The 23,474-nt window shown below is 49.8% G+C and overlaps 1 protein-coding gene across 6 annotated transcripts in view; it reads right to left on the bottom strand.

Moving 5' to 3' along the window:
* PLD1 (phospholipase D1) overlaps nucleotides 1–20,591 on the bottom strand; it is an 80,948-nt gene extending 60,357 nt beyond the window's left edge. For 2 of the 6 annotated variants that reach the window (XM_075098473.1, XM_075098478.1), the window contains exon 1: nucleotides 7,482–7,608. The gene's annotated coding sequence lies outside the window, so the exon portion shown is untranslated. Of the gene's footprint in view, nucleotides 1–7,481; nucleotides 7,609–13,404; nucleotides 13,423–16,104; nucleotides 16,285–20,335 lie in introns of those variants that run through there. The other 4 variants (XM_075098475.1, XM_075098476.1, XM_075098474.1 and 1 more) reach the window with 4 other exon arrangements.
* Nucleotides 20,592–23,474: the final 2,883 nt, after the last annotated feature.

Below are 23,474 nucleotides of genomic sequence, written 5' to 3'. Positions count from 1 at the left end.
CCAAAACTAGGCAAATTCAATAGAAAATTGCTCGTTATAAAGATGTAACTTGCAGAAACAGAATAGCTTTCCTGTGTTTCTTGCTTAAATACAACTTAACACCTGCAAATTTATGCAAAATAGCTCATTTACACACATTGACAATACTGACAGCTTCCTTAGAACAAAATAGATGCCTCGGATATATTTTTCCCCCCTCCTTTCCCAGAGGAGAAAGAAAAAAGCCTCCATCAAGCCGGCACAGAAGCACACCGATGGCAGGCAGCGAAAGATGATGCTCATGTCTAAACTCAAATCGAGCCTCAGCTGCCTCCTCGCTCCCCTCCCTTACCCATGTACCCAGACCTCCAGCACCCTACAAGCAACACGGGTGTCTGGACAAGCCAGAGACACCCTGCAGCTCTTTCTGGTTTTGTGAAACCTCCTGTATATGTTTTTCCACACGTTCCTAGAGGAAATCAGAGCATGAAGGTTATGGCTTACAAGCTTAACCCTCCAGACCTCAGCACAAGATGGGCAGCTGCACACGATGGGCCAAATATTTAATATTATTTTTCCCCTCAACTGCCACGACCTTCTGGAGTGGTGCTGCTCGGAAAGGTGTCTGCAGACAGTTTTCTACATGTACCAAAAAAAGCTGTTTGACAGAAAGAAAATCGATAGCTTTGGGAAAGAAAAAAAACCTGAGGAGTCTCAGAGAGCAGTTCCCATCTCGCTGGTTCTTTCTCCCACTGAACAAAACGGCTCGTTTGCCATAATTGCTGCCAAAACTCAGCGAGATCAGGTCTAACCACAGAAACTTCCAAGCCACCGTGAGTCATCTACTGATCTTTCTTGGTAGGACATAATGCTGGGTGGGACCCTTGAGGAAAAAAAATAAATATAAATTTGCAGGAAACCTTTGTCATGGAAAAATACGCCCCAGAACGTCTCATGAGAACTACATAAATAGACATTTAGAAAACGAAGAATAAGAGACCAAAGCATTTCTCTCCAAAAAGACTACATGACATGCTGCCCGCTTTCCAAATCGTTTCAGTCGCCCTTTAGCGGTGACAGGGAGAGGATGGCTCAGCTTCCTGGGAGACCCCAACACCCATGGGTGCTTCTCACCACACCCAAGAAAACACCACACAAGGCAGATTTGTGTTCCTTATGTGGAAAAGCCAACTGCATCATGTGACTGTATTTCTCTGGAATTAAAAGAGGAAAAAGTAGGCCCAAAATATCTACTTGTTTTACCGCTTGTGCATCACATTCACAGTTTGTTGAGGGAGAGACAGAAAAACTTGTTTTTTAAATGGGGGGAAAAAAAGTGGGGTTGCCTTTAGCCAGGTAGTGGGTGCAGTTACGAGCTCCTGCCATGGCCACAACCCCCCAGGTTGCTGAAAGTGCTGGAAACGTGCAATCAGTTACCACAGCTGGTTTATTTTTACCCCGGGGACCCCTGGAGGCTGCAAGCAGGAGCCAGCCCGCGCTGAGGCGCATCTGGCCCGAGAGCAATGCAGCTAGCAGTGTGTGCTCACGGGGCGGTGTGTTCTGGGTGGGGAAATAAAAACTTGAGCAAGAAACGAGGATTTTGATTTTTAAAAAATCCCCCCAAAAGTCTGGCTGGTAAAATGGGAGAAGTCTCTGGGAAGCAGCTTGGTGATGCATCAGCACCGGTGGCACGGAGGAGCCCCGGGGCACGCCGCCCCGATGGGAGAAGAGCCGAGAAGCAAGTTGCTGCACGGCAAGACACCCAGAAACACCAACTGGCTGTGAATCACCCGCTTGCACAGGCTTGGACAGAGGCCACCCCAGCGCTGCTCAGAGGGACATTGTCTGCCTGATACTGCCTGTTGTCTCTGCACGCTGGGATGCTTGTCCTCGAGAAGAGCGGTTCCTCTGTGCCCGGACCACCTTCCCCGGCCGTAGGGAGGCAGCTGCAAACAGCCCCCAGCGCTGCGGAGCAGCACCGGCATCACCCCGTGCCTGCTGCCGGCCCTGGGGGAGCCCAGGAGAGCACCAGGCATTTATCAGCGGGTTGACTTTATTTGATCAAAAAAAAAAGCCAAACCAAAGAAAGCCCTTATGTGATGGCTGCGCACGTGAGGGCTCATTGCACTGGCAGAAATAAAAATCCAAGAGAGGAATCAGGCCCACTCACAGCTTGACCTGGAAAATGCAATAGAGGAAATGAAGATTTAATACTTCTTCCACCAACAGAGGTGTAAACCAGAAAAATAACTCCCAACGCCATGAATATTCTGAATTCTGCTGTCAGTAGAGCGTAAACGGGAGTCCAACATCCAGGGGAAGAAGTCTTTTTCTGTTGAGTAAGCCTGCAAACAGCAATGAGGTTTTTCATCCTCAGCTCTGTACCTTCTCTCTCAGAGGCTTCCCGCACCCCGCGCCCCCTTGCCCAGGTGGGCAACGGAGCGATGCTCTTTCTCTTCTGCAAAATACCGACCCCATCACTACTCAAAAAAATGGCCTTTTTGTTACATCCCTTCTCCCTAGGGAGACAGTTCCTCAGGGCAGAGGACCACTTCTTATTTTATTTGTGTCTTCACTGCCAGAAAAAAGGGGCTAGAGGAAGAACAGGCAATGTTATTACACTGACTACTAATGCAAACGGGCTACTTTGCTGTCAAATCCTACTACAGGTGTTGCACTATTTTATTTGCTGGAGCTCAGCATGGTCAGCACCGCATCCCCAGAGCACGAAGGAGAAATTTTAAGGTAAAATGGTCACAGAAACATGATCAACCAAAGAGCACAGAGGTGCAAGTGCTGCACTGTGGCCGGCTTCGGCGCCAACTCGCCGCAGTCGAGCGGACGCATGCCAAGGAGACGCTGCCGGGATCATTCCCACCTGGCCCCACTCTCAGATACGTTTTCTTGGCAACGAAGCAAGTGCATTAGCCCGATAAGATTGCCCTGTCATGATGATTACCATAATACTGAAATCTTACATCCCTTTCTAGCAATAAAAGCTGACCACATGCTGTGCTGTCACCCTGCCTGCCGTGCCAGGCCCCCACGCTCGCCACCCGAGCGGCGGTGAGTCCTTCTGGTAGTTGCTCCATTGCCCTCCCTGAACCCTTTTTAGCACGTTTTTGCCTCATTTGTGTCTATTTAGACTCGTGCGAACCAGAGCTGATTTTAAATTGCAGGTTTTTATTCTCAGAGGCAAAGCTGACTTCCCTGCTGGGGCGCGTGGTCTCCTCTCCTCCCTTGGCAAGGAGGCAGCACGTGCCGGGGGGGGATGCCTGGCCCTGTCCCAGCTCCTTTCGGGGTGCCGGCTCTCCAGCGTGGGAGCAGCAGTCACCAGACAGCTTCTCCCCCCATCCCCGCACCAGCAGATGGGTGCCCGGGGGACGCAGCACCCCAGCGCAGGCGAGTGGCCTGACAGACACGAGCCCCGCTCCCGCTCGGTTACGTAAACCCCCAGGGCTGCAGCAGCGTTTATCTGCTTTAAGGATCTCGAAAGCACTAAATGCCACCACAGCGCGTGGGCACGAGGAGCGAGGGATGTGTGAAGCACCCAGGGCAGTGGTGATGGCACGCGATGCCAACCCCGGCGATTAGATACCTCCCACTGTTATCAAATGGAAACAGAGAACACTCTGAATCCTGAAGACACAAATTATATATATACACGCATATATACACACACACACACAAAACTCATGATCTGCAAATCCACGTTTCCCTCCTGTTTCCTCCCCGCCCAGGCACAGGAACCAGGATAACGGTGCATGACCCTGCCCCAAGGGCCACGGCTGCCCCTGCCACTCTGGACACCCTGCACCAAGCAAGCAGGGAAGCAGCACAGCAAATATTTTGGAGAGAAAAGTTGGCAAGCAAAGCCTTGTTTTCCCCAATCCCTCCACCACCCTCTGCTTTCCAGGGCGTCTGAAAACATGGAGCTGGTAGGTTCATCTGGCAGATGCTCACAAGCCCATGAAAGCGAGTGGCAGGGCAGGGGCAAATGGCTAAATATATGTTTTTAAAAATTTAAGTTTTTTTGTTTATATATCTATATAAATTGATAATATAATATATACATATCACCATCCTGCAGCTCAGCAGGGCCAAGGTCTGGCCCTGCATAGCTGGCTGTAAAGAAGCCAGGCTGTGTGCCAGCTACTCACACATCCCACATCTCAGAGCAGAGAAAAAGCATGGCAAGCAGTACCTGAATGAGGATTTAAAAAACCCCTTCTTTCTGGGAAGGAAAAAAAAAAAAAAAAGCTGCCCAAGGTTTTGTGACAGAAAAGAAAAAAAGAAGCCGACCACAACTTCCACTAAGCCCATGGCCATGACCGAATCAATCCCAGTCCCTGCAGGAGAGTTTCCAGGGTACAGGGTATGTGAGAGCGAGTTAAAAACACATCATCCATTATCAGCCGGACAATAGGAGGAAGAGGCATGAAGCGTTCGCTCTCGCCCTCCTCAGCTTAGACCAGGTGCTTACTGACACGAGACACTCCAGCAACTCAACACCCAGAAGACAATCAAATCGATTCCTCAGCTCTATTATACATAGATTTAGGGCCACTGTACAATGCTTGCTCCCACTCAAGCTTCTATTTTATTATTACTTTTTAAAATGATGTGCTAGAAAATAGCTCTTCCCATGTGAAATTAAGGAATCACCTGTTTGCAACAAAGTCAGCAGGTGAAGGGAGTTTCTCACAACCGAGCATGGTGGCAGTACCCCGGGGCTTCAGTTATTCCAGAGACCAAGATTCTCCTTCAGTGTGTTCATTAGGTAGAGACAGAGAAGATAAATCTAGAAGCCTGTATGAACATTAATAACAGATGTCTTCTTTATTATTTCATTTCAAGGAAATAAGATTTGTGGCAACGCTGGCGGTAAGTGCAATCCCCTGATGTTTCTTTCCCTGAAGATCTGCTAACTTGCTTTAAATCAATTACCAGAGAAGGAATAACTGCAAAAACCCAAGTTCCGATTGTAACGAACAGCTAGAGGAGGCACAACTGCACGTCTTTGCATGGTTTCTCAAAGGAAGAGATTTCTCAAATCACTGCTCGAGAGCAGACCCACTGTAAACACAGGATATTTCCTTTACTGCAGACACACCTGCAGTCTAAAGAGCACTTTGTAAATCACCGGGGGTAACAATGTCGAGTTGACACAAGCCTTTACACTTTGCTACTACTAAGAAAAGTAGTAAAAATTTATGGGTGAGGCACAGGATTTCAGCCCGCTTCATGAAAGAATGATTTCACCAGCAAAGACTACCCAGCTAGCGCTTGTAATTTTATTTAAATATAGTTAAAACAGTATTTTCAGCAGTTTAAAAATGGTGCAATTCTAATCCCAGCAAACTCTTCCTCAGCTGTGAGCGCTCAGGAAACACCTGCCAGCAACAGCCTTATTTGTGGTAGAATTTCAAGCCTCTCAAAATAAAGAGAGCATCGCGGCCCCCAGGAGAAGTCACTTTCTAGTCTTTTCCAGTAAGACCAGAACCTCAGCACTGATTTTCAATAATCCTGAGGAGGAGGATGTTTTGCATCTGGACAAAATTAGATATGGAAATGGCTATTTAAGTAAGACCCTTTGATTTTCTCTAAGTAGGAAAGTTAAATCGTGGCAAAAAAAAAAACCCAAGCACAGATGTACCTCTCAATAAGTTTTAATTTTATTGGCTGAACCACAGCCTGCAGGAATATCTGTAAATTTTAATAAGTTTTTTCAGAGTGACCTGGGGTTTTCCCAGCCTGCTAAACCCTGCACAAAGATGGGCGATGGGGAAGCGGTGGCAGTGCAGGCACCGCAGGTCTCCCACATGCTCTGCCCTCAGCCCTGGGGAGGGCCAGATAGACTTTCCCAGAGCAAAAAAAAACCACCAAACCTGATTTTGCAGGTTTGGTGGTATCTCATAGCAAAAAGACAGGAGGAAGGGCCCCTTTCAGCTGCAGGCGAGGACAGGGCGGTTGCACGAGGGGGGCTGGCGGCTGCCATCCCACACTGGCACTCAGCGCCCATCAGGGCTCAGGGAATCCAGCATCCTTGGGCAGCACTCAGCATCACACGGTAACACCTACCCTGAAGGAAGGGGCTTTCTGCACGTTCACAGTAAATACGGTGCTGACTGATGGCAAGCTGGAAAGGAAGGGTAGCCCAGGGCCCGAGGGCTTAAACTTGGAGCTTCCCAACTTCTGGCAAAGCTGGGCAGGATCTGGCCGCAAGGCCCAAGCCACAGAGCTAACACTCCTGTGGGCATGAGAGAAGAGGCGGTCAGAAATTAAGTGCCCCGGTTACCTGCGAGCCTCTGGCTCACGCTGTCAAATGCCAGGGACAGCATGGAAGGGAAAACACGAATTCTTGAGCGATTAAAGACGCTCAGAACAGAGTTCCCACCCCCCCGAGCTGCAAACACGGGCAGCTACGAAACACAACGCCGCATGCAAACAGAGAGCACTTGTCCCAGGGCCACGGGCGCACCAGCCTCGCCGTGACATCCCATTACTTACGATCTTCAACCGAATGCCAAACCAGCAGAGCTTCGTCCGCCCGATTAAACTATCCGGGTCTGTCCCCCAAACAGCCACGTAACTCTACTGAATTCCGAGCCATCGCGCAGATTTACTTAAAGGAGGGAACCTGGAGACCACATAGACCTGGGCACATAATACTTCTTGTCCTGCTGCGTACAGAGAGCCCGCGTCAGCCCCGGCCGCGCGGGTGAAACACTCCTAACGTCAAGGGACCTGCACCGGCTTGAATCATTACCCAGGCCAGATCTGAGGCATTTTGGGGCTGAAGATTTCAAAAGAGCAGCGTCCTATAGCAAGAAAGAGCATCGTGCCAAATAAAGAAATATAGCAACAGGCAGAAAAGGCTTTAAATTGCTAGAAGTCGAGCCGGCAGCTCAGCAGAACGGGTCGTGTCAGCCAGCTGCCAGCACGTCAGGAAACTCTCGGGTTTTTTTCCCCCGCATCCCGAAACAGCGGCTGCTAAAAGGGACAGGGCAGGGACGCAGTTTCACCAGCTTTGGAGAAGCACCAGCCGAATAAATCTCAGAAACACTGAGATCCACAGCAAACGTAGAGCTACCATCTCTGAACCCCCCTGTCCAGAGCCCCCCTGGCTGCCTCCAGCCTGGCGTAGGGCTCTCCAGCCTCGCTGGATCCAAACCTTGCCCATTTCAAAGCATGAGAAATTAGTATGTCATCCCAAGTATGTCCTGCAAGGCTGATAAACACCTCCCATTGGCAAAGTTTGCAGCCCAGCCTTAGTAAAGAACTCAAGCAGGGAATTAACTTGAGAAAAGAAGCATCCTGTGTTGGAGTGGATATCTTTTTCTCCCCCCAAATTGTCCCAAAGCCAGCCCTCCCCTCCCCCCCGCCGGGGGCAGCCCGGGGAGCGCATCAGCCTCCCCCTCGCCCGCCCATGGGAACCGACCCGCTCCGCAAACACCCGGTAACTCGGGATTTATTTTATTTTTTTTTCCCCCTCTACCAACCTCCAGCCCCCGTGGAAACGGATCCCTCATGGTGGTGTTTTAAGGCGTTTTCCCAAGGACGCGGCGGCCCCGCAGCCGGAGGAGCCGCCCCGCTCCCCGGGATCCCGCATCCAGGCTGGCTCCCCGAAGGCGAGGGAAGCGCGGCCCAGCCCACAAGGCGCTCCAGCCTATGAGCACTTGCTAATTAAGGGGAAACCACTCCCAGCGAGCTAAGGAGAATAGTGGGAGAGTGGTAGGAAGGCTGGAAGGGAACAGGGTAGGGTGCTTTACCCCCTTTTTTTATGGTGGGTGCTTCTTATTAGAGAGAAAAAAAAATAATAATTTAAAAAAAAAATCGAGTAATCCATTAACAGCATTTTTTATTCTAACCTCGCAGCCCTGCAAGTGCAGGGACTCAAAAGTGATTTGCTCCGCTCTCATGCAAACGCAGCTTTCACAGGGAGCGCAATTTTTCCCCTTTTCTGCTCTTCTTGCAAAAGCCCGATTCCTTCGACAGGGAGAAGTCAGTTTTTCCCCTGCCGCCGCCAAGAAATTACATTTGGCGAGGGGAACAAATGGAAAAGTCAGTGCAAATTTACAATGAATTAAGTACACAAGTAACGTTATTTTTAGCGTAAGACAACCTAATAATTATGGTCACATATTGTTTGTAGCTGAGCAGTACTCGTCTGCACATGCTGCGTTTCTCGTGTTGCTTCCCATACGCCCTTTTTAATATGCAAAGAAACAGACTTTTTAGCGAGAGGGAGAGAAAATTTTTGTGCTTATAGAAGCGCTGAACTGACAAGCAGAGAAGCAAAAATCCTCCATACATTAAATGTCTATAACGCAGTCTTGCATACTGGCGTGCTGGTAAAATGCCTGAAAGCTGTCTGCGGTACTAGAGCTGTACGGGGGACATCTTGGTGACTTTTTCCAGGGAATTCAGTGTTCCCGCTTCTGCCTCTACAGCAAAATTTCAATATGGTTGTTGTGATATTTCTCTCCCTTAAAGGATTTTTTAAATAGCGAGGAACTGAACCGTGGCCCTCAAATCTACGTGAGATAACTAACCCAACCCCTGTTCTCGCAGGGCAATATTGAAGCATCTCCACCTTCTCCACCTGGTTATGGGTTATGGGCACACCTGCAGCACATCCACTCAGCTCGTTTACGCTGGGTTTACTATGACTTGGCTTACCATCGGCTCCCTAAATCCAGTGTGAGTGATGTGCTTCTCATTTAAAATCAAACTGAGAAATCTCAGGTGCGTTCCCAAGAGCATTGCTACACGGCTTCTCTCTGCTCACGGTGTTGAGCTCAAACACTGCTACACTCAGCAGCTACGGAGAGCTGTGTGTCAGGGTGGCTCACCAGTGCTATCCGTATCGAGCAAGGAAAAAGCACAGACATTTCTAGCACTCAGTGTCACGAGAGAACAAAGCAACAGAAGAAATCAGGGTGGAATTCTGCAGCTAAGAAGAGGGGCAATGGGAAATAAGAAAAGTCACCCTATGTCACTGGCATCACCCCAAAGCAAAGCCATGCTTCAGCAGGATACGCTACCCTGTGCTGCAGAGAGGTTTCATGCTAACGCCAACTTAGGGGATGGGAATCGGCGGACAGACGGCACGGGGAGCGTCCTTCCAGGCACCCGCCTGCCCGGGGTGCCCCATCTCTGCCATCCTTCCTCTCCAGCCCCACCTCTGCTAACCCCGCAGCTTCCTCGGGCCGGCGGCCAGCGGGCTGCGGGGGGCCCCACCACCTCCCACCTCCGTGCACCTCTCCACGCACGTTGGTGCAGAGGAGGGACATCTCAGACACAGAGCAGAACGAATCTCTCCGCAGACAAACCCCTGCCCTGCACTCATTTCAGCGCCCATCACCTGTGCACCTGGCTGGCTGAATTCTGGCAAATCTTTACAAATCCATGAACCTTAGCTCAGTTAATGCATGTTTAATTTCTCTGCTGCTAGGTTTATTTTGGCAGCCGCTGTGAGCAGGGCTAGACCAGCAGCAGAAGAGAGCAGACGCTCTCCGTGAGCACTTTGACATCTACATAGCACAATTCCCTCTCCTGAGCACCACAACAGGACAGGGTCTTCAGCCACAGTCATCACCTTTTACAGGAGAAAGGCCGCTGTGCCCGTGTCCATCAGTGATTTGCTACGCTTCCCGTAACCTTCCCTGCCCCACAGGCAATTCATAAAGTGGCTACTTGGCCCATCTTCAAAAAATATCTCGGGCTCTGACGAAACACAGTGTTGTCTGTTGGGGGTTTCTTTGGTTCTCTGCTCCCACCTGCTTTTTGATCCTCAGAAACCTCCACACATCCCTCGGAGGACACTTACTGCTGTCACAGGGAGTGCAACGTTTTGTTATTTAACACAAGTGACACAGGGATTGCTGCTGCTGCGGTCTGCAAAACCAAGGTGCGAACATTAGGAATCTTTTTTTAAAATATATTAGTTGCACTTTATTAATGTTTTTCCTTCTCTTTGAAATTTTTCATTGCCATGCCTAATGAGCTGGCCAAAAGCGAGGATACGTGAGGTGTACAGAGACACCTGCAGAAGGGCTTTTTGAGGACTAAGAGCCTTTGCTGATGAACACCAAACGCAGTCCTCAGCCGAAAGATAACACAGGAGAAGAAAAAGGGTATGTTTTTCTTTTAAATACAGACTTCATCCCCAATCTTGGTCACCAGCTGGCATCACAAGCATAGGGACAGGGGAGGAACAGAGGGACAGCAGAGGCTAGACACTAGAAAAATACCAAACCATGGCCTCAGAGCAGCTGGGAGTGAGCATGAGACAGCACAAAGAAGCCATCAACTTCTCCAAGCCTCTCAAACCATTTCCTCGCATCCAGAAAAGCCCCTTCCCCTTTCGCTCTATGGCAAAGAGCAGTTTTGCCCACGGGCTGGAGCACTGGAGGGCCCTCGGTGGTTTCAGCCGAGCCACAGCAGGGATCCACCTGATGTACTGAACACAGATGTCATCTAAATACAGGGTTTTACCTACAGAGTTTTTCTCCCTGGGTTGCTTTTCCTGTGTTAAATGAGCACAGCTATACTCCTACAAACTCCAGTGCTGCATTACTTACAGCGTCAGGAATAACAGGCCATTCCCCAGCCCGGTGCTGCTGAACTGCCGCGCTTCAGCTGACACCGTTCACAGCAACTGACACATTCGTGGTTAGGCGAAGTATTAGAGATGGCAAAAACAAACAAACAAACCATCAGGTACTTGAGTCAAGCCGTTTTCTGCTTGCCTTTCCTGTCTACAGCTAACCCACAGAGCCCTTTTCCTCCTTATATTTCCCCTTCAGCCGCACAGATGCTCCCCGGCCCCGCGCACGGGTGATGCTGGTGCCTCTGCAAAGCCATGGGGGCTGAAGGGGAACTAGGGGGAAAACTGGTGAGTGGTTTTTCCCCTGGTTGGGTCCCATTTGAGAAGGAGCCTGCAGAGCCCCAGGGGAAGGAGGAACTGGCTGCATCGCCCAACAGTGAGACAAGGGCTGGCTTTAGCATCGCACGAGGCTTGCAAGCTCCAGCGAGGGACACCACCGTGCCTCCTGCTCCTGCACCCTGTCCCCAACCTCTGCTGAAGCCCTACTGCCTGTAGAGCAACAGCTCTGCGAGTGCTGGTGGAGCCACCCCTCCTCTGCCAGGTTTTCAAACAATCATTCCACATTCAAACAATCATTTCCACATAACGCAGCGACTCGGCAGCTCTTTGGGACAGCGGGGCTGGTGTACCCTGTGTCACCTCACTATGAACTGGAAACGTGTCTTGCTGCAGCCGTTTCAGAGCAGTGCAACGAGGAAGGGCCTGAACGTGCTCCCGCGAGGTGCACAGAGGGATGGGGCAGAACGGTGCTCAGCTCCAACTACCGAGACCACCACAACACCCACGGCAGGCGATGGAGCCCCGCGGATGCCCGGGAAAAACCCGCGGGGTCGAGGCTGCGGCAGGCGCCGGTGATGCTGCCAGGGACGGAGCAGCCCAGAGCCCGCTGAACGTGGGCCAGCTGGGCTTAAGCCACGTCCAGGCACAAAACCATGATTTTTATTGTTTTTGTCCTGTAAGACCAGTTTTCCAAAAGGAAAAGGAAGGGTGTTTGCAAAAACACATTGTCCAGTATTTTTATTTTTTGTTGTCCTCCCCCCTTCAAAGACTGCAATTGTCCTCCTAACTTTGGAGGAAGAAGCAGAGGAAGTTTTGGTGAAAGGCACTTAAACACGACGGCCTGACCCAGCCACGGTGCCTCCTGGGAGTTGTAGTCATATCTTTTCCCACCCAAATCGCTTTTTCTGGCGCAGCTCCCTAATGTTCCCTACGACACAGCAGCAGCCCCATCCCAGCCCTCCCCGCCTGCATGGCCAGGGCACAGCGGGACCCCTGGACTTTAGTTGCTACGAGACAGCCCAGGGGCTGCTCGGAATACAAACCTGATCAGGTTTGGCCAGAATACTTCAGTTTTCTTTCACACCCTCCCCCTCTTACAGAATTCCCATGGAAACAAAAACAAAGCTCTCACTGTTTGGGTTTGGTTGGGGTTTTTTTTTCCTCCTCTCGAAGGGGTGTGTGTGAATGAAATTGGTAAATGAAAAAAACATTTTAAAAAATATTTAAAAAACCCATGGAATAAAAGATGAGATGCCGCTTCTAGCTTGATCTTCCCTGCGGCGGCGCAGCTCTGATCCGTCTCACCCCTTAAGAGCCTCAGGGGACAGAAACGGGCCTCAGAGCTAAAATAATACGCTATTTTTCTTATTGCAAACTTGCTTTTGGGCAGGAAAAAGAAAAAACCCAAGCCCAAACCCTCTCACCCGTTTGCTCCCTGGCACATCATCCGCAGATGCCAGAGGCAGCAGGGGGGCTGGGACAGGGCTGCAGGGCAATGCATACCTTTAAGAAAAAAAAGAGGGGAGAAAAAAAGAGAGGTTTTTTTTTCTTGCAGCAATTCACAAAACTCAAAGGAATGCCAAGCACGTCAGTATATGAAGCACAGTATCTGGAGGAAGGAGAGAGTGCAAACCGTCTCCTTATGGTGTTAAGCTAAGACACACGCTATTTCTATTTAAAGCCCTACAGTAACATGAATGCCAGGTTTGAGTGAGCTCAACAAGTCCATTGGAAAACAATTTGCGTGGTCCTCCTTACCAGAGGATCTGGGCACCTGGCAGCTTTCATTGCCTCGCCATTCCCACGCAGCAGGATACAACCCACCTTTACCTGCTGGAGAACTGAAGCCCGGGTCTGGAAAGGCATTTAGTTAACCCCAGAGGCCGGTGTGACCTCCCTGGGGTCCAAAGCAGCTTTGGGATGGGGACACCAGCCTGCAGGGTGCTCAGTGCTGCTGCCCCCTCCCCTCTCCTTCTGCTGGCACCGCGAACCACCCGCCCAGGAGTGGTGCTGGGGGCACCCCTGGCCGTGCTGATGATGAGGGTTTTGCTGGCAACACCGGGTACCCAGGCACGTCCCGCAGGCCAAGCCACCCTGGCAAGACCAAACCATCCTCCATCCCCTACCGGCACCCCCAAACTGTCGCCTGGCAAGAGCAGGCAAGAAGAAAGCAAGGTGTGACCCGGGGCCAGGATTTGGGGTGTGCCTCGGTTTTCCCTCATCTTCCTCAACAGCACAGTTTCTAAGATGTAGCTCATTAAATGGCAAATTACACATTTCATCATTTGTCCATAACAGGTTGTCAAGTCGGTATATTATTGGCAACAGGAAAGGAACTAAAATATTTTTAAAGTATGTAATGAGCACTTGAGTAAGAGTTAAGTAATGAGCGTTTCTTTAGCGAGGAATCCAAGCAAGACACACTCCACCCATTTTGTTAACAGACAAAGGCTTATATAAGCTGGATGTTACATAAAACCCTAAAATAGGGAGCCGGAGAACTCCCCCACCTTGGGATGGAAGCACACAAATACCTGAGCCGACACCGAACCCGCTCTGAGCTGACGCGCAGCTGACGGCCAGGCCCGGAGCTGGCGGAGGCAAACGGCACGGACCGACGTGTCCCGCGTGTGCTTACGCTCTAGCTCGGGCTGCGAGTCTGGATTTGCCCGCACACTTCCCCAGAAACAGCCTGTACAGTAACACGTTCCAAGCAGCTTTATCATCGCTGGGATGATCAAAGAGCATATTCTCGTATTCTTGTGTGCCAGGTCAGGCTGAGCGCCGACTGACCCCAGGGTGCTGTCCCAAGCGAGTTATAACCGATGCCTAGGAAGGAGCACGCAATCAGGTTATGGGGAAGCGTCTCCGTGGCTCTCGCTGTCTCCAGGGGTTTGCAAGCCAGGGAGCTTCCAAGCCAGAAGCGCTATCTTTGCAGTTTTACAGCACGTGGCAGCTCTTTTGTTTAATAAATTAATTGTCCAGTCAGGTTTTGACTTCACACGATCTTTCAAATTCTGCAATAGCATGAAACAAGAAACACCACAATGTACCATAAGATAATTTATCTGTGGAGAAAAGAGAATCTGTGTCCTGCAAGGTCGAGTACTATAGCTAAAAAAGGCAGGCTGTCAGGGGGTGCAGCCTCTTCATCAGCTCTTCTATGCCCGAAAGCCTGTCTATCTGTCTCTAGACAAATCATCTCAGTAAAAAAAATACCTTTTCTCCATAGACTCCTTCTGTCCTACCTTAAAATGCACAATTCCAACACTCAGACGATAGATTCAGCCCACACAAGTGGTTATTTCCTAGACTCGAGGTCAAAAAAAGTCCTAGAGAAGAGGCTTTGCAATTCTCCTCGCAACCCAGACACCCAGTCCTCCTCCTAATGCAGGTATCAGATGCAGTTTCATGAGACATCAGGGATATTTACCCGGTTGGGGGAAAAATAAGGGGAGAAACATCTTCAGACACGGGATTGGCGGCTGGGCAGAGCAAAACGCATCAGGAGTTACGCTCTGGACTACAAGGGTGCTATTCATTTCAGTAATCGGTTTGCTCTGTGGTGCTTGCAGAAACATGTGAAGGCTGTTACGCGATCCTGCCTGCCTGACCTAGCGTTTGTGATTTGCCTAAACTTTGCTCTAAATAAATGGGAGCTGCACAGAGGGAATTTTGATGCAAGCTCCCTGCTCCTAGAGCATCGTCCCTGGCTGTATCCCACAGGCTTCCCTGGGGTTTGTTTTAAGGGAGAGACAGACAGAAGGCAGGCGGGAGGAGAGAATGAAGAAATGAAATGGAAGCTGTCTGGCCCACCAAAAAAAAAATCAGAATAGCCTGGCTTTGGTTTCTATCATGTTATTTATCTTACTGCAGAATTAAATCCAGACGACATAGGTAAGACGGTGGTGACCCCTAGTGCCCTCTCCAGCTGCAGCTTCCACTGGTATTCCCTGTATTGATATTTGAGCATAAACAGAGGGAAGCCGCAGCACCTTTCAGATTTGTTCTTCATTCACAAAGCCTCACTCTCTCTTCCTTTTCAGAAACAGGATCTAATTTCCTCTCCCTACTTAAACTCTGTCACTGCGAGGCGTTCGCGGCAGCATCCCTTTGTCGCTGCTGTCTGGGAACAAAATGAAATAAATTTACTTGTGCAGGGATGTATTATATTCCATTGACTCTATCATAGTACATTTATGTTTATTATGCTTATAGAAAAGAAAGAAGAACCTATTTTGCTAACTCCAAGCTTGTCAACGGCTAAGGACAGCCGTTCAAACCCCTGAGAGGAGATCTTTGTCTTGTATAAAGCGTATTTTGCAGCACCAAGCTGCTGAAAGGAGCAAGCCTTTCCTGTCAGTAGGCACCTTTTTTTTTTTTCAGTTAGCAATGTCAAAACTCTCTGTTCCTGTGACTCAACCCACACCAGCGGTAACTCGTTTGCCAAACTACGGGATGCTCGTCGGGGGCTTTCCTGGTGTTGTCGTGGAGGAACAACACCTCTTTTAGAAAAATCCTAAGACACCTCCTTGCAGCTTACTCTGGGATGCAGGATTTTCCTCGAGGAAATAGATGATCTCAGCACAAGCCTGAAAGATCTTTAGCCTCCTGACAATGGAGGGCTTTGGGTATCTCCCCTCTTGCACAGGCTTCCTGCCCTGCCGGGGTAGGGGTCTACGACCCACCACCCCTGCGGGTGCGTGGTACCACCCCGATGCACCGCTCTGGGGAACAGGGTGGTCCTTTTCATCATTTGGCATCTCAGAATTTCACATATTTAATGGGATCTTCTCATGACCGCCTCAGCCAACGAAACCACCCCCTGACGGTTCTCACAGCGATGTCTCCGTCCTCGAGGGAGCAGCAACCGCCCCCACTCAGCCTTACGGCCCGCCACAGCTCTGCCTAACGCCTCTTCGGCTCTGTATTTCTTCCCGGCCCCTTGCAGGCAGGCATTGGCATCAGCGGCCATCACCCCGGCACCCCTCCCGCTGCATCGCGCTGGCTGCACCCAGGCCCCTCCACAGAGCCCAGGTCCCCAGAGCTGCCGCCAACCTGCACCCTCGCCGCTCAAGCCCCGAGAACGGTTTAGCACTTCCCAAAACAGCTCAGCGTCAGGGAGCGCTTCCTGGGGCTGCATGAAAACCCCCGAGCCCTGCAGCCCGAGCTCTCCCACCCCACAGGCAGCCCGAGCTTGCTCCGTCGGCCTCGCTGCCCTGGCAGATACTCACGGTGCCACCCCAGCTCGCGGCGCCATCGCCACGCGGCCGGCACCTCCTTCCCCCTTCGCTGCTCGCCAGCCTGTTTCTTCACCAGAAACAGTTTCCAGGTCTCGGCCAACCCTTCCTCCCCAGCATCTTCTCGCTTTCGCACAGATCCCCCAGTCACTCATCCCCAGACTTCCTTCCCCTAAAGCCTCCAGGCTTCCTGCAACCCTCTCCACCCCCTCGACCAGGCGAGCACCACCACTCCACCCTTCTCCCCAGACAAGCCCTTCGCTGGCATTTATACCTGTGACTCAGCCCAGCTGAGGATGGATCAGCCAGAGGTGAGGCTGGTTGATGCCTCTACAACATGTGGTTTATTCATTGCAGGGCTAGGCGGGCGTGCTGGAACTAAAGTGACTGCATTTTTTCCAGTTTTAGTGCAAGTCCTTTATCTGTTCTAGACATAACATTGTCCTGCGTATGTGCCTACTCTCTGAATAATTTTTCCCTGGTTTTATATCACTAGGTGCACATGTTCACTTGCTTAAATTAAAAGCAACCATTTCTGGGTTGAAGTTCCTCCTAATGCTTTATTTTTAAAGTAGGCTTTAAGCGGGGGGGATAGGAAGTGTGCTAGCCATTGCATAATCTTAGGTTGATTTTATCTGGTGAAAATCTCTCTTTTCTCGCATAGGGCTGAGATATCCTGTGCTCTGCAGTGCACCCCTAACTCTTTGTTGCTCTTGTGACTCTGGATCCAGCACTGCCTCAACCTTCCCACTTTATTTTCCTTTTCCCCTCTGTTCTAGTTAAGTATATGCAAAAATCTCATCCTCTGAGCCACTGTTTGCTTCTTTCACAACGTTTCATACCGTTCCTCCTGAGTTTCTTTTCCTTGTTAGCTTTAGTAAACACCATTGTCTCTTTATTGCTGTTCTGATTGCATATGGTCCCATAGAGTGAGGGCACTGCAAAATCTCTCTGTAGCACAGGTATCTTTCTATAGGTGAATTTTAAAAAATAGTGTATTTTTCTCTATATTCTCATTTTTGCTTGGTGCTAGCTCTGTGTATTCCAGTTATGTTCTGCATCTAAAACAACTCTGGCAGGCAGTATTAGTTCCGAATATTTTAATTTAAACTCTGGCTTCGTTCATTCATGCTACAAAAATGCTCAAAATCAGCTCATCACTTTAATTTTTGATTATCACATGACTCAGGTTTCTTTGCACGCTTTTGCAATATGCTGATTTCCTGGTTCCTCAGATCCTCGTTTATACTATTGGAAAGCTACTCTAGTGAAGTGAAAATGCTTTCTTGGATGTCACCTGAATGTCAGAATCTGAACTAGGCAAAATGGATTTGACACAAGTCCAGCCAGTGAAACAGTCCATCAGCAGTTCAAGTAGAATCATCATCATTAAAAATACCTTTATTAAAGACTGGAGGTTTTTTTTCCTTCCAAAGAAAACTTTAATCCTGGGGCTGGCCTGTCGCTGCAGGTCAGACCAGATGATCAGAATAGTTTATTCCAGCATTCATAATTAAAAACTTAGAAATAGCCGGGCAAACTGCAACCACATCTGGTAGAGAGGTGGTCAGCCAAGATAAGGCAGTTGCTGCTTCTGATCTCAAATGCTCTGAATTCGCCTACAGCCCTGCTGAGACACCCACTTCCCCCACAGCAACTAGTAACGCAGCTGCCTTTGCTTTGTTTTCCTTTTTATCTGAACCCCGTTGCAACTTTCAAAACTTTGTTAGAAAACTGGCCTAATACTTCTCATACCACTTCACCTCCATCCTCCTGGTGATGGAGAGCCAGGGTTTTACAGCGATCATTGTTGCATTAGTATCCCCCCGGCTTCTGACTCGGGTAAATCAGAAGGTGACTCACTCAGAGGAGTTTGTTCAGTGCTCCAGAGAAGAGAAGACAGTGCCAAGCTGGAGGCAGCTGGACTTTGCTCCTTAATGTGCTGCTCAGAGGCGAGTGCTTCCTCAGAAGTCCCCGTGCGGTGCCGGGGCCGTGCAGCTTCACAGCCAGGGTGGCCCTGTCCCCTCCCGCCCCCGCCCCCTGTCCTGCGTGACGCCCCCCACACCAGCTCGCTGGCTGCCCACGGGCAGGGTGGCCGGAGGCAAGAGGATGCTCATGTCGTGGTCCCTTGGATGGGTCGCAACACAAAAGGAAAAAGGGGGTTGAACAACTAATGAAGGTTTTGACACCATGAGCTGGAAAAACCCAGAGGCTCTGCAGGGGAGGCAGGAGCAGCAGCTGGCACAGCTGAATGCAGTGGTCTGAGGTGACCAGCAAGTCCCCCAGAGAAGGACCAGACACAAAATCACAGTAGCATATCTCAAGTTGGAAGGGACCCATAACACCCTGTAGCACTCCACAGCACAGAGGTACGGACACACGGGAGGAAAACGCAGGCTGGAACAGATGCCACCCCCCCAACAGAAGGCACGCTGGAAAGGTTTTATTTTTCCTTTGGAAAAAATCTATCAAGTAGCATAAAGCTAGTCTCAAAAAAGGTTATTTTACTCTTTGACAAGCACACATGCAAAAAGGCAATAAGAAATGCTGCGCACTGCCTTTTCTGAGTTTGAACCAAACTCAAAGCTGCCATCAGTCCCAGTCCCCCAGTACTCTGCCCCCAGTGGGCTCAAGCCTCCAGTAAAACCAATTGCTGAAGTCTCCATTCCTCTTCCTTTTTCAGACTCCCAGTCGTTTTGCACAGCCCAAGTAAAACACACAAAACCAGCCTTTGCCATAGGATGAAAACCGAAAAAGGAAGAACAAGTAGGGAAACCCCAAAACAACCCACCCAGTTAAAGAAAAACAAAAACCTTGCAGGCCAAACCCCAGGAGAGCCCGTGCAATCATTTCTATACTCCCCTACACGAGCTGCACAGACCTCAGAAGAGCCCTGCTAGGGGTATATTCTCACCTTCCATCCATAAATCTGGGAAGACCAGAGTATTACAAATCCCAGCACGCTCAGCAGACACAGATACCCACGGGTACGATACGCGATGAGTCGCCTTCACACGGAAGTCTCTTTTCAGGGAAATAACTGGACACAAGGGTTTAGCTGAGGTTTGGGATCCGTGTGCTGCACAGCACGGTATTTACCTACGTGTACCACACCGCCTATTTGCCTGGCTAATCCATCAGGTCCTCTTTCAATAGAGGAAAATGTTAAAGGAAAAGCATTGAAATTTTTTTTCATTTCATCCAGTTTTTGCGCTGTCTCAGCTGGCAATCAGTGTCCCGTTACAGATTTCTGAAAATTAATAACAAATATATAAAGAACACTAACAAACCGAGCAGCCGGTGGCATGCAGCCTTAGAGGTGTCAGTCACTATTAAACCTTTAAATGAAAGTGGCCGCGAAGCTCCGAATTACCCTATTTTACCCTCTGCCACACTTACGGAGGGAACATAAACCTAAACCAGAACCGGTTCTTCAGCAGTTTAATTACAAGTACCACGTACAGCAGCCTGTAACACACACCCAGAGATGGGCCGCTTGGTTTTTGCTTCCTTTATTTTTTAACTTCCTTTGATTTTTGACTTTCTGCCAGTCCCTAATGGATACCTGGATACCCAGTTATCCCAGATCAGCTGGAGGAAGGTCATTGCTGGGAGTTTCCTGGCTCTCCCGCACGTAGATGAACGACACCAGTGCGAGGTGTTTGGTCGGCACCTGCTCCACAGCTACAGCCCCCATTTCCAGCCGAGGACACGGGAGGTTTCTGTGCTCATACAAGAAGGGGTGGTGTTTATTTGGGCTCACGGCATCATGACTGGCATCTCTCCAGGCAGATCTTTATGCAAACAACCAGCATTTACTTGGAATTTACATTGATGTCAGAACAGAAACGCTGCTTCAGAAGACACCTGTTTCCCAATCTTTGGGTTGTCCCAGTAACCAAACATCCCCAGGCTGGTTTATGGGAGTGAAGGTTGCAGCTGGGTGTAATTCAGAGCTGCGCTTCTGTGTTTAGTATTGACTTAAGTAACAGTGAGCAAACTGACCATCCCAGATCCAAACACCCTTATCTCCTGCCAGCGCTGTTCCTCCTGCATTTAAAGCAAAACCAGGCTTTGGAGTCAGGAATGGAGTTAGGTTGATGAGGGAGAGGACGATTTCACATCAGTTTCTCCTGCTGTTAGTGGCATTCCCAAAACCTCACGCCAACAAGTGCCCCGCTGAGCCAGCCCCAGCAAACTCCCGCTCCAGCCAGCCGGCGCTTACCTGGGTCTGAACTAAATTCACTGCAAAGTCCCCAGAAACGATGTGACACACCGTGCTCCGGCGTTAATCCGTGGGTTGCAGCCAGCGGCGTGAAATTCCAGCACTGCGCCGTAGAGGCAGCTACTTCTGGAGCCCCTCTGGAGCCTGCAGGGAGAACCGTAGCACCTCTGGAAGGCAGCTGACCCACAAGATGGGTGAAGTTAAGGGATGAGTGAAGACACGCCAGCAGCAGTGCGGGATCGCTTGTTGCCGCTCCGGCTCTGAGGTGTTTCCTCTTTCTGACGTCACTTTAGCGTTACAATGAAGAACCAAAAAGCAAGCGGTTCAGGGCCTTTTTCCCCCTCCTTTTTTAAATACCTGGTTCAATTTTTAACGCTTTAAAGGTGGGAAGAAGTGACTTTTTATCTCAGAGCAGTGGGAAAAAAAGAAAATGTATAATATGCCTGCATCTGATCACATTAAAAGGAAAGGAAAAATCCTCTGCAGTTTTCAGAAAATACAGGCAAAACTAGGGCTCTGGCCTGCCACTCTCACCACGATTTTTAACAGGTCTGTGCCGTGAGGGTACTCTCACTGCTTTACAAACAGGTAAACAGAGGCAGGGAAGAGAGGAGCTCCACAGTGACAGCAGAGGAAAAGCTGCTTCAGGATTGCAAGTTCTGGCTCAAAACGCCTGGTCCCCGATAGAGCACGCTTGCCCAGTGTGAAACCACTCGGCTATTTCAAATTAGCTAAAATACCTTGCCAGGGTAGCTCTGCTTTTCTTCTGCTGCCCATCTGGTCCCAGGGGAGCCGGGCACATACAGCATCCCGGTCCCGTGGGGGGGCCCAGGAGGCTTTCGAAGACTAAACCCGGGAGGCAGCACACTCCTTCCCTACGATCATCAGGTAAGATGCTTGCGGCATATTTAGGTGTCCAAATATTGATTTTTCTTGCAAATAGCCCTGCTTGCACGGCCCCTCCGTGCCTTTCCTTGGGTGCATGTCACCCAGCCACCATATGCCGCGGTGCACAGCTACTCGCAGCCGGCTGGCTAGTTGTTTGGTGTAAATACCAGCATCATATACGAGGTTGTCTGAAACGATGTTGACTGAAATGACAGCCTTTTGGGGCTGAGGTAGCAAAGGTTTGTGCAGTCTTGGTGGCTGAGCTTCAGCAACTAAAACTTGCTTCACCAAAATTGGAGCACAACAAGGCTTCCCTGCCAGCAGCAATTAGAAACGAGCGGTTTCCGATTGCTCTCTGCAGCAACTGTATTTTGTTATTTTCCTCCTGTGGGGGACAAGGAAATGTCACAAGTGGAAGGGGTGCGATACCTTTCACAGGTTTACTTTTGGCAAGTGGGGATATTTCTTGTAAACGCTTCAGAAGTGCTTGATTCAGGGTTTCTGAAAAGTGGTCTCGTCTTCACTCTGAATCACTTTCCTTTCCATCTTCTAGTTCCTGACACAGCAGCTTTTGTCAGGCTGGTGGTTCAGGCTGAACCCACACAGCAAATCTCTCCTGAGGCTTCATTTAGTGATGAAATGGGATGCTGAGATTCCCCGGGAGAGATCTGAGCAAAAACCCTGTGGAAAAAGAGTACATTCCAGGGGGAAAAAATCAGACAAGAGTTAGATTTATTGCATTTCTGTTTGTATTTATATTATTAGTAGTATTTATTTGAAGGTCAGTATTTATTTCTATAACCTATGTCTATCGGTGAGCAGCTAAGTCCTCCTGTCTTGCCTAGATGGGGAAAAGCGTGGAATTCTCGAAACGCCAGACTGATTTTTCGCACGTGCACCCCAAATCCCACTGCATTTATAAAGCACTGAAGAAATGATGCTGCCCATTACCCAGCTCCTGGGGCTTGCTGGAAGCTGAGCCTAACCTTTCTGCAATGCAAATACCAGCCTCGGGCCTTTTAAGCTGCCGATGATGTCCTCTGCTATCCGCTTTTCGTGAGGCTGCTCGCGACTCCAGGCAGAGTCCTGAGCGTTCAGCGTTTTGAAAAGCAGACTTTAGAAGGATGTCATAAAAGGAACGCTTTTGACTTCTGATCGCAAAATGCAGAGATGACTTCAGGAGGTTACAGCCCCTGCGCAAGTAGGTTTTTAGGGTGGTACCAGCTGGTAATGGCTCTGCTGACTGAGACAGCACTCGCGCAGCGAGAGGCTGGGCAAGGACTGGTTTTAATTAGGAGCCCTAAGGCTCGTTAAGTGACCAAGTATGGCACTGAGTCACATCACATGAAATGGTACAGCGACTGCTCAGGGCCATGGAGTTAAGTCCTTCCTCTTAAAATCTTTCCTAAGACTGTTCCCGCGGGAGGAGGGAGCCAGCGAGGCGTTCGGCGTTGCAGCATGCCGTTCAAGCGGTACCACAAAGGTCTGATCAGGGGCTAAAGAAGAGGATTTTGTGCACTCCTAACAGACACACTGAAAGATTACTTTAGTGGAGACATACAGCTGAGGAGGGCACTTCTTCCATTCTCACGCGGTCCCTAAAACATGTCATTTAACACCAGCCAGCCCTTTAAACACCATGCTTTTTGCTTGGGATTTTGTAGTTCTACATAAGCGGGAGCGGTGCCTTCGGTGACCTTACGATGCTCTCCCGCTGACTTTGCGCGGGGCTCTGAACGAGCAGAGGCTGTGCTGAGATGGATGCGGACCGGCGGCGGCAGGACCTGCCTCTCCCCATCCACGCTCCCCTCCTGCCCAGCCTGCCCGCGCCAGGCAGCTTGCTCCAGGAGGCCTCGTCCCTTCCTCGGTGGTCATCGCTGTGTGGGGAGGAGGAAGCCTTTCGAAAGATGTGACAGAGCCAGCGGGCACCAGTTCCTGGTTTGGGGGAAGATAAGATGTCTTCTGGCAACTGTAGTTCTCGGGAAACATGAATTTGCAGCCTTCCTTGAAAGGCGAGCCAGGAAAGCCAGCCGCCTGCGACCGTTTCCATTACTCTGGTTAAGGGAAAAACGTGTTGAAATTAAGAGAAGGAAATTTTTATAGGCAACTCTGCTTGGAAGTTAGCAGACTGTGGTAGGAAAACTCAAATGTGCTTAGGAGAATTAGACACCAAGGAAGAAACTCTTTTTGCTTTGATAAGAATCAGAAAGAGGTGGTATTTCTTGGACTCTGCAGTCAAAGGGAAACTAGC

Source organism: Phalacrocorax aristotelis, chromosome 7 (assembly GCF_949628215.1).
Source record: "Phalacrocorax aristotelis chromosome 7, bGulAri2.1, whole genome shotgun sequence".
NCBI lineage: Eukaryota > Metazoa > Chordata > Aves > Suliformes > Phalacrocoracidae > Phalacrocorax > Phalacrocorax aristotelis.
This window is presented reverse-complemented; position numbering and strand designations above follow the sequence as displayed.